The sequence below is a fragment of the Bombina bombina genome, chromosome 2 (assembly GCF_027579735.1).
Source record: "Bombina bombina isolate aBomBom1 chromosome 2, aBomBom1.pri, whole genome shotgun sequence".
NCBI lineage: Eukaryota > Metazoa > Chordata > Amphibia > Anura > Bombinatoridae > Bombina > Bombina bombina.
In genome coordinates this window covers 248,349,394-248,362,545 of record NC_069500.1, presented here as the reverse complement: position 1 = coordinate 248,362,545, position 13,152 = coordinate 248,349,394, and the positions used below count along the sequence as shown (strand labels likewise).

The window sequence follows — 13,152 nt, the reverse complement described above, 5'->3', positions numbered from 1 at the left end:
ACTGAAGAGAAAGGTAACTTCAGCTTGGGGAATGGCGTGCAGGGTATCCTGCTAATGAGGTATGTGCAGTCTAAATTTTTCTAGAGAAATGTATATGCTAGAAAATGCTGTTTATACCGGATTTATTTGAGGTAAGCCTGATTACAGTGATTTAATAACGACTAGTATCATGCTTACTATTAGAGGTAATACTCTTATTATTTTTTCATATTACTGAAATATACAGGGAGTGCAGAATTATTAGGCAAATGAGTATTTTGACCACATCATCCTCTTTATGCATGTTGTCTTACTCCAAGCTGTATAGGCTCGAAAGCCTACTACCAATTAAGCATATTAGGTGATGTGCATCTCTGTAATGAGAAGGGGTGTGGTCTAATGACATCAACACCCTATATCAAGTGTGCATAATTATTAGGCAACTTCCTTTCCTTTGGCAAAATGGGTCAAAAGAAGGACTTGACATGCTCAGAAAAGTCAAAAATAGTGAGATATCTTGCAGAGGGATGCAGCACTCTTAAAATTGCAAAGCTTCTGAAGCGTGATCATCGAACAATCAAGCGTTTCATTCAAAATAGTCAACAGGGAAGAAGCGTGTGGAAAAACCAAGGCGCAAAATAACTGCCCATGAACTGAGAAAAGTCAAGCGTGCAGCTGCCAAGATGCCACTTGCCACCAGTTTGGCCATATTTCAGAGCTGCAACATCATTGGAGTGCCCAAAAGCACAAGGTGTGCAATACTCAGAGACATGGCCAAGGTAAGAAAGGCTGAAAGACGACCACCACTGAACAAGACACACAAGCTGAAACGTCAAGACTGGGCCAAGAAATATCTCAAGACTGATTTTTCTAAGGTTTTATGGACTGATGAAATGAGAGTGAGTCTTGATGGGCCAGATGGATGGGCCCGTGGCTGGATTGGTAAAGGGCAGAGAGCTCCAGTCCGACTCAGACGCCAGCAAGGTGGAGGTGGAGTACTGGTTTGGGCTGGTATCATCAAAGTTGAGCTTGTGGGGCCTTTTCGGGTTGAGGATGGAGTCAAGCTCAACTCCCAGTCCTACTGCCAGTTTCTGGAAGACACCTTCTTCAAGCAGTGGTACAGGAAGAAGTCTGCATCCTTCAAGAAAAAACATGATTTTCATGCAGGACAATGCTCCATCACACGCGTCCAAGTACTCCACAGCGTGGCTTGCAAGAAAGGGTATAAAAGAAGAAAATCTAATGACATGGCCTCCTTGTTCACCTGATCTGAACCCCATTGAGAACCTGTGGTCCATCATCAAATGTGAGATTTACAAGGAGGGAAAACAGTACACCTCTGAACAGTGTCTGGGAGGCTGTGGTTGCTGCTGCACGCAATGTTGATGGTGAACAGATCAAAACACTGACAGAATCCATGGATGGCAGGCTTTTGAGTGTCCTTGCAAAGAAAGGTGGCTATATTGGTCACTGATTTGTTTTTGTTTTGTTTTTGAATGTCAGAAATGTATATTTGTGAATGTTGAGATGTTATATTGGTTTCACTGGTAAAAATAAATAATTGAAATGGGTATATATTTGTTTTTTGTTAAGTTGCCTAATAATTATGCACAGTAATAGTCACCTGCACACATAGATATCCCCCTAAAATAGCTATAACTAAAAACAAACTAAAAACTACTTCCAAAACTATTCAGCTTTGATATTAATGAGTTTTTTGGGTTCATTGAGAACATGGTTGTTGTTCAATATTAAAATTAATCCTCAAAAATACAACTTGCCTAATAATTCTGCACTCCCTGTAAAACGTTTGCTGGGAGTGCTTAAACGTTTTTATATGCTTTTTGGTAATAAAACTTTATTGGGGCCCAGTTTTTTCCACATGGCTGGCTAAAATTTGCCTAGGAATAGTTTTGTTATGCCTCTCACTGTGTAGACAGGAGTGGGAGGGGCCTAATTTCGCACCTAAATGCGCATTAGCTTTTGCAGACTGAGACATCCAGTTTCCCTGAAGGTGTTCCCTGAATGCTTAGGACCTCTCTGAAGGGTTTTGGTGCTTTCCAAAGTCATTTGTGTGGCAAGGTAGGGCCACAGCAACGCTGTGGCAGTTTGTTGTGACTGGTAAAAAAAACGTCTATTTCGTTTTTTTGATCCGTTTTTGAAACTAAGGGGTTAATCATCCATTTGCAAGTGGGTGCAATGCTCTGTTAGCCTATTATACACTCTTGCCATCTATCAGCTATCCATATCCCAGGTGTAGAGAACTGGGAGGCGGATTTTCTAAGTCGACAGACTTTTCATCCGGGGGAGTGGGGACTCCATCCAGAGGTGTTTACACAATTGGTTCAACGTTGGGGCAAACCAGAACTGGATCTCATGGCGTCTCGCCAGAACGCCAAACTTCCTTCTTATGGGTCCAGGTCCAGGGATCCCAAGGCAACGCTGATAGATGCTCTAGCAGCGCCTTGGTCCTTCAACCTGGCTTATGTGTTTCCACCGTTTCCTCTGCTCCCTCGTCTGATTGCCAAAATCAAGCAGGAGAGAGCATCAGTGATTTTGATAGCACCTGCGTGGCCAAGCAGGACTTGGTATGCAGATCTAGTGGACATGTCATCTCTTCCACCATGGACTCTGCCTCTGAGACAGGACCTTCTACTTCAGGGTCCTTTCAACCATCCAAATCTAATTTCTCTGAGACTGACTGCCTGGAGATTGAACCCTTGATTTTATCAAAGCGTGGCTTCTCCGAGTCAGTCATTGATACCTTAATTCAGGCACGAAAGCCTGTCACCAGGAAAATCTATCATAAGATATGGCGTAAATATCTTTATTGGTGTAAATCCAAGGGTTACTCATGGAGTAAAGTCAGGATTCTCAGGATATTATCTTTTCTCCAAGAAGGATTGGAAAAGGGATTGTCAGCTAGTTCCTTAAAGGGACAGATTTCTGCTCTGTCTATTCTTTTGCACAAGCGTCTGGCGGATGTTCCAGACGTTCAGGCTTTTTGTCAGGCTTTAGTTAGAATCAAGCCTGTGTTTAAACCAGTTGCTCCGCCATGGAGTTTAAATTTGGTTCTTAAAGTTCTCCAAGGGGTTCCGTTTGAACATCTTCATTCCATAGATATCATGCTTTTATCTTGGTAAGTTCTGTTTTTGGTAGCTATTTCCTCGGCTCGCAGAGTTTCTGAGTTATCTGCCTTACAGTGAGATTCCCCTTATCTGATCTTCCATGCAGATAAGGTAGTTTTGCGTACCAAACCTGGGTTTTTACCTAAGGTGGTATCTAATAAGAATATCAATCAGGAGATTGTTGTTCCGTCATTGTGTCCTAATCCTTCTTCAAAGAAGGAACGTCTATTACACAATCTTGATGTGGTTCGTGCTTTAAAGTTTTATTTACAAGCTACTAAAGATTTTCGTCAAACATCTGCTTTGTTTGTTGTCTACTCTGGACAGAGGAGAGGCCAAAAGGCTTCAGCAACTTCTTTCTTTTTGGCTAAGAAGTATAATATGCTTAGCTTATGAGACTGCTGGCCAGCAGCCTCCTGAAAGGATTACAGCTTTTAAAGCTTTTAAGAATGAGGCTTCTGTTGAACAGATTTGCAAGGCAGCGACTTGGTCTTCGCTTAATACTTTTTCAAAGTTTTATAAATTTGATACTTTTGCTTCTTCGGAGGCTATTTTTGGGAGAAAGGTTTTACAGGCAGTGGTACCTGCCTTGTCCCTCCCTTCATCCGTGTACTTTAGCTTTGGTATTGGTATCCCACAAGTAATGGATGATCCGTGGACTGGATACACCTTACAAGAGAAAACATAATTTATGCTTACCTGATACATGTATTTCTCTTGTGGTGTATCCAGTCCACGGCCCGCCCTGTCATTTTAAGGCAGGTATATTTTATTTTTAAACTACAGTCACCACTGCACCCTATGGTTTCTCCTTTCTCTTGCTTGTCTTCGGTCGAATGACTGGAGGTGGCAGTTAGGGGAGGAGCTATATAGACAGCTCTGCTGTGGGTGATCCTCTGGCAGCTTCCTGTTGGGAAGGAGAATATCCCACAAGTAATGGATGATCCGTGGACTGGATACACCACAAGAGAAATAAATGTATCAGGTAAGCATAAATTATGTTTTTCGCGCCTCAGTTGCGCAGTTTCTTTTACTCTGAAGACACCCAGCTGCTTCTCCAGAGGGTCCTGCTGTGTTTGAGGGCCTAAAAGAAGTTTTTCCCCACAAATCTATCCTAAAGGGCAGGTAGGCGCCACAGCAGAGCTGTGGCAAGGTGCTGAAGGTTTTTATACGGGTTTTTTAAGTTTTGTCAGTCTGGTTTTTACATTAAGGGGTTAATTGTTTATTTGGCTAGCTGTGCAAACTTACTAAGGCTTTATGATTCTACTGTAAAAATTTCGTAAAGTTTACTGCTTTTTTACACTGTTTTGCAGAGTTTGTGCATATTTTTTTCTCTTAAAGGCACAGTACCGTTTTTTTCTAAGTATTATTTACTTTGAATAAAGTTTTTTTTCAAGCTTGCTTGCTTCATTACTAGCCTGTTTAACATGTCTGACACCAAGGAAAATCCTTGTTCAATGTGTTTAGAAGCCATTGTGGAACCCCCTCTTAGAATGTGTCCCACTTGCACTGATATGTCTATAAATTATAAAGAGCATATTATAGCACTTAAAAATATAGCAATAGATGATTCTCAGACAGAAGGAATTAAGGGTTTGCCATCTAGCTCTCCCCAAGTGTCACAACCAGTAACGCCCGCACAAGTGACGCCAAGTACCTCTAGTGCGTCAACTTCATTTACTTTACAAGACATGGCCACAGTTATTAATACAACCCTCATAGCGGTTTTATCTAAACTGCCTGGTTTACAAGGAAAGCGTGACAGCTCTGGGTTAAGAACAACTGCTGAGCCTTCTGACACTTTAGTAGCCGTATCCGACATACCCTCACAATGTTCTGAAGTAGGGGTAAGGGATTTGCTATCTGAGTGAGAGATTGCTGATTCAGGAAAGACGCTCCCTCAGACAGATTCTGATATGACGGCCTTCAAATTTAAGCTTGAACACCTCCGCTTGTTGCTCAGGGAGGTATTAGTGACTCTGGATGATTGTGACCCAGAGAAATAGTGTAAAATGGACAAATACTTAGAGGTTCCTGTTTACACTGATGTTTTTCCAGTCCCTAAGAGGATTGTGAATATTGTTACTAAGGAGTGGGATAGACCAGGTATACCGTTCGCCCCCCTCCTGTTTTTAAGAAAATGTTTCCCATATGGGACTCGTGGCAGACGGTTCCTAAGGTGGAGGGAGCTGTTTCTACTCTCGCTAAGCGTACAACTATACCTATCGAAGAGTCGAGAGTCTTCTAAAGAATATTTTTGTTCATCAAGGTTTTCTTCTCCAACCTTTTGCATGCATTGTTCCTGTAACTACTGCAGCTGCTTTCTGGTTCGAGGCTCTAGAAGAGGCTCTTCAGATGGAGACTCCGTTAGAGGATATTATGGATAGAATTAAGGCCCTTAAGTTGGCTAATTCTTTCATTACAGATGCCGCTTTTCAACTGGCCATTTTAGCATGCAGGGCGTTATGGCTTAAGTCCTGGTCTGCTGATGTGTCATCAAAATCTAAACTTTTGAACATCCCTTTCAAATGAAAGACCCTTTTTGGGCCTGAACTGAAAGAGATTATTTCAGACATCACTGGAGGGAAAGGCCATGCCCCCTCCCTCAGGATAAAGTAAATAAAATGAGGACCAAACAAAATCATTTTCGTTCCTTTTGGAACTTCGAGTGGTCCCGCTTCAGCTTCCCCTGCTGCAAAGCAAGAGTGGAATTTTGCCCAATCCAAGTCAGGAGACCTAATCAGGCTTGGAACAAGGGTAAACAGGCCAAGAAGCCTGCAGCTGCCTCCAAGACAGCATGAAGGGGTAGCCCCCGATCCGGGACCGGATCTAGTAGGGGGCAGACTCTCTCTCTTTGCTCAGGCTTGGGCAAGAGATGTTCACGATTCCTGGGCTTTAGAAATTGTGTCCCAGGGATATGTTCTGGACTTCAAAGACTCCCCCCCAAGGATTTCACATTTCTCAATTGTCTGCAAACCAGACAAAGAGAGAGGCGTTCTTACGCTGTGTAGAAGACCTACATACCATGGGAGTGATCCGCCCAGTTCCAAAAGCGGAACAAGGGCTAGGGTTTTACTCAAACCTGTTTGTGGTTCCAAAAAAAGAGGGAACTTTCAGACCAATCTTGGATCTCAAAATTCAGCTGTGATGGACCCCTGCCTTAGCGCCCAACCTCCCTGATCCACACACCCCCCCCCCCCCAGCTCTCTAACCCTCCCCTGCTACCTAATTGCTGCCATCTTGGGTACTGGTAGCTGTCTGCCAGTACCCAGTTTGCCCCCAAAAACAACTATTTTTTTTCTTCTTTTGACCTTCAAACTTTTTCTGTAGTGTAGCAGCCCCCCCTCAATACCCCATCCCCCTCCCAGATCCTTTTATATTTAATTTTATTTAACTTTTTTCCCCTCTCCCTCTGATGATCTCATTGGTGTCAGTGGCTAAAGCACGCTCCCCCGCAAGCCCCCCCCCCCCCCCAGCACGCTCCCGGCACCCGGCGTGCACATTGCACTTACAGGAATCGGATGCCATGTAGCAATAGGCCGTCCACCCGCCTCCCTGCTACGCTCCCACCCACAACGAACTGCACCGTCGCTACCGGTGCAGAGAGGGCCACAGAGTGGCTCTCTGCATCGGAGGCTTGTAAAAAGGTATTGCAGGATGCCTCCATATCGAGGGATCACTGCAATACCCTGAGAGCTGCTGGAAGCGATTGCGATCGCTTCCAGCACTCTGTTAGACAACTGACGTACCAGGTACGTGTATTGTCATTAGTTAATTTCTTGGTATTCTTAGTTGAAAGCTGAACCTATGAGGTTCATATGCTAATTTCTAAGCCCTTGAAGGCCTCTTCTCTCAGGGCATTTTGACAGTTTTTCACCACTAGAGGGTGTTAGTTCATGTGTGTCATATAGATAACAATGTGCTCACGCACGTGGAGTTCCTAGGAGCCAGCACTGATTGGCTAAAATGGAAGTCTGTCAAAAGAACTGAAGTAAGGGGGCAGTTTGCAGAGGCTTAGATACAAAATAACCAGCGGTAAAAAGTGTATTTATATAATTGTTAGCTATGCAAAACTAGGGAATGGGTAATAAAGGGATTATATCTATCTTTTAAAACAATAACATTTCTGGTGTAGACCAACTGGGTTGGTTATACAAAACTGTGGACTGGGTAAGAAAGGGATTGTCTATCTTTTTAAACAATAAAAATTCTGCAGTAGACTGTCCTTTTTTAATTTCTTAGGAGAATCATAAGCAAATGGACAAAAAAGACTACATAAATCTTAATATTTCCATTGACACTGCAAATTGGGTATTGGACTCCAGGTTGCCCCTTGAAATAGTTTTTTTTAATTCTTGTGATGTTGTAGTATAAACAGTGTCATTTATAAGATCATATATTATAAACCTATAAAGGCAAATATTTGGAGCTTTCATGCGCTCTCTCGCGTCTGCACACTTTTTAATTTAAAAATATTGACACATTTCTTCTGTTATGTGTGATCAGTCCACGGGTCATCATTACTTCTGGGATATAACTCCTCCCCAACAGGAAATGCAAGAGGATTCACCCAGCAGAGCTGCATATAGCTCCTCCCCTCTACGTCAGTCCCAGTCATTCTCTTGCACCCAACGACTAGATAGGATGTGTGAGAGGACTATGGTGATTATACTTAGTTTTTATGACTTCAATCAAAAGTTTGTAATTTTACAATAGCACCGGAGCGTGTTATTACTTCTCTGGCAGAGTTTGAGGAAGAATCTGCCAGAGTTTTTTACTATGATTTTAACCGGAGTTGTTAAGATCATATTGCTGTTCTCGGCCATCTGAGGGAGGTAAAGGCTTCAGATCAGGGGACAGCGGGCAGATGAATCTGCATTGAGGTATGTAGCAGTTTTTATTTTCTGAATGGAATTGATGAGAAAATCCTGCCATACCGTTAAAATGACATGTATGTATACACTTCAGTATTCTGGGGATGGTATTTCACCGGAACTACTCTGTTAAAGGTCACTAATCCTTTTAATAACTATTTATCATGTTAAACGTTTTTGCTGGAATGTAGAATCGTTTACATTGCTGAGGTACTGTGTGAATAAATATTTGGGCATTATTTTCCACTTGGCAGTCTTTTTTGCTTTTATTTGTGACAGTTTCGTTTCTCTTCACTGCTGTGTGGGAGAGGGAGGGGCCGTTTTTGGCGCTCTTTGCTACGCATCAAAAAATTCCAGTCAGTTACTTTTATATTTCCTGCATGATCCGGTTCATCTCTGACAGATCTCAGGGGTCTTCAAACTTCTTTGAAGGGAGGTAAATTCTCTCAGCAGAGCTGTGAGAATTCTTATAGTGACTGTGAATAAAAACGTTGCTTTGTATTTTTTATGTCAAATTTAATTATTGTTATTTTACTAATGGGAACAAACCTTTGCTAAAAGTTGTGTTGCTTTAAAGTTTGATGCTATAACTGTTTTTCAGTTCATTATTTCAACTGTCATTTAATCGTTTAGTACCTCTTTGAGGCACAGTACGTTTTTGCTAAAAAAGGATTATAACCAAGTTGTAAGTTTTTTTTGCTAGTGTGTTAAACATGTCTGACTCAGAGGAAGATATCTGTGTCATTTGTTCCAATGCCAAGGTGGAGCCCAATAGAAATTTATGTACTAACTGTATTGATGCTACTTTAAATAAAAGTCAATCTGTACAATGTGAACAAATTTCACCAAACAGCGAGGGGAGAGTTATGCCGACTAACTCGCCTCACGCGGCAGTACCTGCATCTCCCGCCCGGGAGGTGCGTGATATTATGGCGCCTAGTACATCTGGGCGGCCATTACAGATAACATTACAAGATATGGCTACTGTTATGACTGAAGTTTTGTCTAAATTACCAGAACTAAGAGGCAAGCGTGATCACTCTGGGGTGAGAACAGAGTGCGCTGACAATACTAGGGCCATGTCTGATACTGCGTCACAGCTCGCAGAGCATGAGGACGGAGAGCTTCATTCTGTGGGTGACGGTTCTGATCCAAACAGATTGGATTCAGATATTTCAAATTTTAAATTTAAATTGGAAAACCTCCGTGTATTACTAGGGGAGGTCTTAGCAGCTCTTAATGATTGTAACACTGTTGCAATACCAGAGAAACTGTGTAGGTTGGATAAATACTTTGCGGTACCGGCGAGTACTGACGTTTTTCCTATACCTAAGAGACTAACTGAAATTGTTACTAAGGAGTGGGATAGACCCGGTGTGCCGTTCTCACCCCCTCCAATATTTAGAAAGATGTTTCCAATAGACGCCACCACTCGGGACTTATGGCAAACGGTCCCTAAGGTGGAGGGAGCAGTTTCTACTTTAGCTAAGCGTACCACTATCCCGGTGGAGGATAGCTGTGCTTTTTCAGATCCAATGGATAAAAAATTAGAGGGTTACCTTAAGAAAATGTTTGTTCAACAAGGTTTTATATTGCAACCCCTTGCATGTATCGCGCCGATTACGGCTGCGGCAGCATTTTGGATTGAGTCTCTGGAAGAGAACCTTAGTTCATCTACGCTAGACGACATTACGGACAGGCTTAGAGTCCTTAAACTAGCTAATTCTTTCATTTCGGAGGCCGTAGTACATTTAACCAAACTTACGGCTAAGAACTCAGGATTCGCCATACAGGCACGTAGGGCGCTGTGGCTAAAATCCTGGTCAGCCGATGTTACTTCTAAGTCCAAATTACTTAATATACCTTTCAAGGGGCAGTCTTTATTTGGGCCCGGTTTGAAAGAAATTATCGCTGACATTACAGGAGGTAAGGGCCACACCCTACCTCAAGACAAAGCCAAAGCTAAGGCTAGACAGTCTAATTTTCGTCCCTTTCGGAATTTCAAAACAGGAGCAGCATCAACCTCCACTGCACCAAAACAGGAGGGAGCTGTTGCTCGTTACAGGCAAGGCTGGAAGCCTAACCAGTCCTGGAACAAGAGCAAGCAGGCCAGGAAACCTGCTGCTGCCCCAAAGACAGCATGAATCGAGAGCCCCCGATCCGGGACCGGATCTAGTGGGGGGCAGACTTTCTCTCTTCGCCCAGGCCTGGGCAAGAGATGTTCAGGATCCCTGGGCACTAGAGATCATATCTCAGGGATACCTTCTAGACTTCAAATTATCTCCCCCAAGAGGGAGATTTCATCTATCAAGGTTGTCAACAAACCAGATAAAGAAAGAGGCGTTTCTACGCTGTGTACAAGATCTGTTATTAATGGGAGTGATCCATCCGGTTCCGCGGTCGGAACAAGGACAAGGGTTCTACTCAAACCTGTTTGTGGTTCCCAAAAAAGAGGGAACTTTCAGGCCAATCTTAGATTTAAAGATTCTAAACAAATTCCTAAGAGTTCCATCCTTCAAAATGGAAACTATTCGGACAATCTTACCCATGATCCAAAAGGGTCAGTACATGACCACAGTGGATTTAAAAGATGCTTACCTTCACATACCGATCCACAAAGATCATCACCGGTATCTAAGGTTTGCCTTCTTAGACAGGCACTACCAGTTTGTAGCTCTTCCATTCGGATTGGCTACGGCTCCAAGAATCTTCACAAAGGTTCTGGGTGCCCTTCTGGCGGTACTAAGACCGCGAGGGATTTCGGTAGCTCCGTACCTAGACGACATTCTAATACAAGCTTCAAGCTTTCAGACTGCCAAGTCTCATACAGAGTTAGTTCTGGCATTTCTAAGGTCGCATGGATGGAAAGTGAACGAAAAGAAGAGTTCTCTTTTTCCTCTCACAAGAGTTCCATTCTTGGGGACTCTTATAGATTCTGTAGAAATGAAGATTTACCTGACAGAAGACAGGTTAACAAAGCTTCAAAATGCATGCCGTGTCCTTCATTCCATTCAACACCCGTCAGTAGCTCAATGCATGGAGGTGATCGGCTTAATGGTAGCGGCAATGGACATAGTACCTTTTGCACGCCTACACCTCAGACCGCTGCAATTGTGCATGCTAAGTCAGTGGAATGGGGATTACTCAGATTTGTCCCCTACTCTGAATCTGAATCAAGAGACCAGAAATTCTCTTCTATGGTGGCTTTATCGGCCACACCTGTCCAGGGGGATGCCATTCAGCAGGCCAGACTGGACAATTGTAACAACAGACGCCAGCCTACTAGGTTGGGGCGCTGTCTGGAATTCTCTGAAGGCTCAGGGACTATGGAATCAGGAGGAGAGTCTCCTTCCAATAAACATTCTGGAATTGAGAGCAGTTCTCAATGCCCTTCTGGCTTGGCCCCAATTAACAACTCGGGGGTTCATCAGGTTTCAGTCGGACAACATCACGACGGTAGCTTACATCAACCATCAGGGAGGGACAAGAAGCTCCCTAGCAATGATGGAAGTATCAAAGATAATTCGCTGGGCAGAGTCTCACTCTTGCCACCTGTCAGCAATCCACATCCCGGGAGTGGAGAACTGGGAGGCGGATTTCTTGAGTCGCCAGACTTTTCATCCGGGGGAGTGGGAACTTCATCCGGAGGTCTTTGCCCAAATACTTCGACGTTGGGGCAAACCAGAGATAGATCTCATGGCGTCTCGCCAGAACGCCAAACTTCCTCACTACGGGTCCAGATCCAGGGATCCGGGAGCGGTTCTGATAGATGCTTTGACAGCACCTTGGAACTTCGGGATGGCTTATGTGTTTCCACCCTTCCCGCTGCTTCCTCGATTGATTGCCAAAATCAAACAGGAGAGAGCATCAGTGATTCTAATAGCGCCTGCATGGCCACGCAGGACTTGGTATGCAGATCTAGTGGACATGTCATCCTGTCCGCCTTGGTCTCTACCTCTAAGACAGGACCTTCTGATACAGGGTCCATTCAAACATCAAAATCTAACTTCTCTGAAGCTGACTGCTTGGAAATTGAACGCTTGATTTTATCAAAACGTGGTTTTTCTGAGTCGGTTATTGATACCCTGATACAGGCTAGGAAGCCTGTTACCAGAAGGATTTACCATAAAATATGGCGTAAATACCTATACTGGTGCGAATCCAAAGGTTACTCCTGGAGTAAGGTTAGGATCGCTAGGATATTGTCTTTTCTACAAGAAGGTTTAGAAAAGGGTTTATCAGCTAGTTCATTAAAGGGACAGATTTCAGCTCTGTCCATCTTGTTACACAGGCGTCTGTCAGAAAATCCAGACGTCCAGGCCTTTTGTCAGGCTTTAGCTAGGATCAAGCCTGTGTTTAAAGCTGTTGCTCCGCCATGGAGTTTAAACTTAGTTCTTAACGTTTTACAAGGTGTTCCGTTTGAACCCCTTCATTCCATTGATATAAAATTGTTATCTTGGAAAGTTCTGTTTTTAATGGCTATTTCCTCGGCTCGAAGAGTCTCTGAGTTATCAGCCTTACATTGTGATTCTCCTTATCTGATTTTTCACTCAGACAAGGTAGTTCTGCGTACTAAACCTGGGTTCTTACCTAAGGTAGTCACTAACAGGAATATCAATCAAGAGATTGTTGTTCCATCCTTGTGTCCAAATCCTTCTTCAAAGAAGGAACGTCTTCTACACAATCTGGATGTAGTTCGTGCCCTCAAGTTCTACTTGCAGGCAACTAAAGATTTTCGCCAAACTTCTTCCCTGTTTGTCGTTTATTCTGGACAGAGGAGAGGTCAAAAAGCTTCTGCTACCTCTCTCTCTTTTTGGCTTCGTAGCATAATACGTTTAGCCTATGAGACTGCTGGACAGCAGCCTCCTGAAAGAATTACAGCCCACTCCACTAGAGCTGTGGCTTCCACTTGGGCCTTTAAGAATGAGGCCTCTGTTGAACAGATTTGCAAGGCTGCAACTTGGTCTTCGCTTCATACTTTTTCCAAATTTTACAAATTTGACACTTTTGCTTCTTCGGAGGCTATTTTTGGGAGAAAGGTTCTTCAGGCAGTGGTTCCTTCTGTATAATGAGCCTGCCTATCCCTCCCGTCATCCGTGTACTTTTGCTTTGGTATTGGTATCCCAGAAGTAATGATGACCCGTGGACTGATCACACATAACAGAAGAAAA

At 43.4% G+C, this 13,152-nt stretch overlaps 1 protein-coding gene across 1 annotated transcript in view; it reads left to right on the top strand.

Annotated features, from left to right (window-relative positions):
- CHD1 (chromodomain helicase DNA binding protein 1) overlaps positions 1-13,152 on the top strand; it is a gene marked incomplete in the record, with an annotated part of 628,386 nt that overhangs the window by 266,781 nt on the left and 348,453 nt on the right.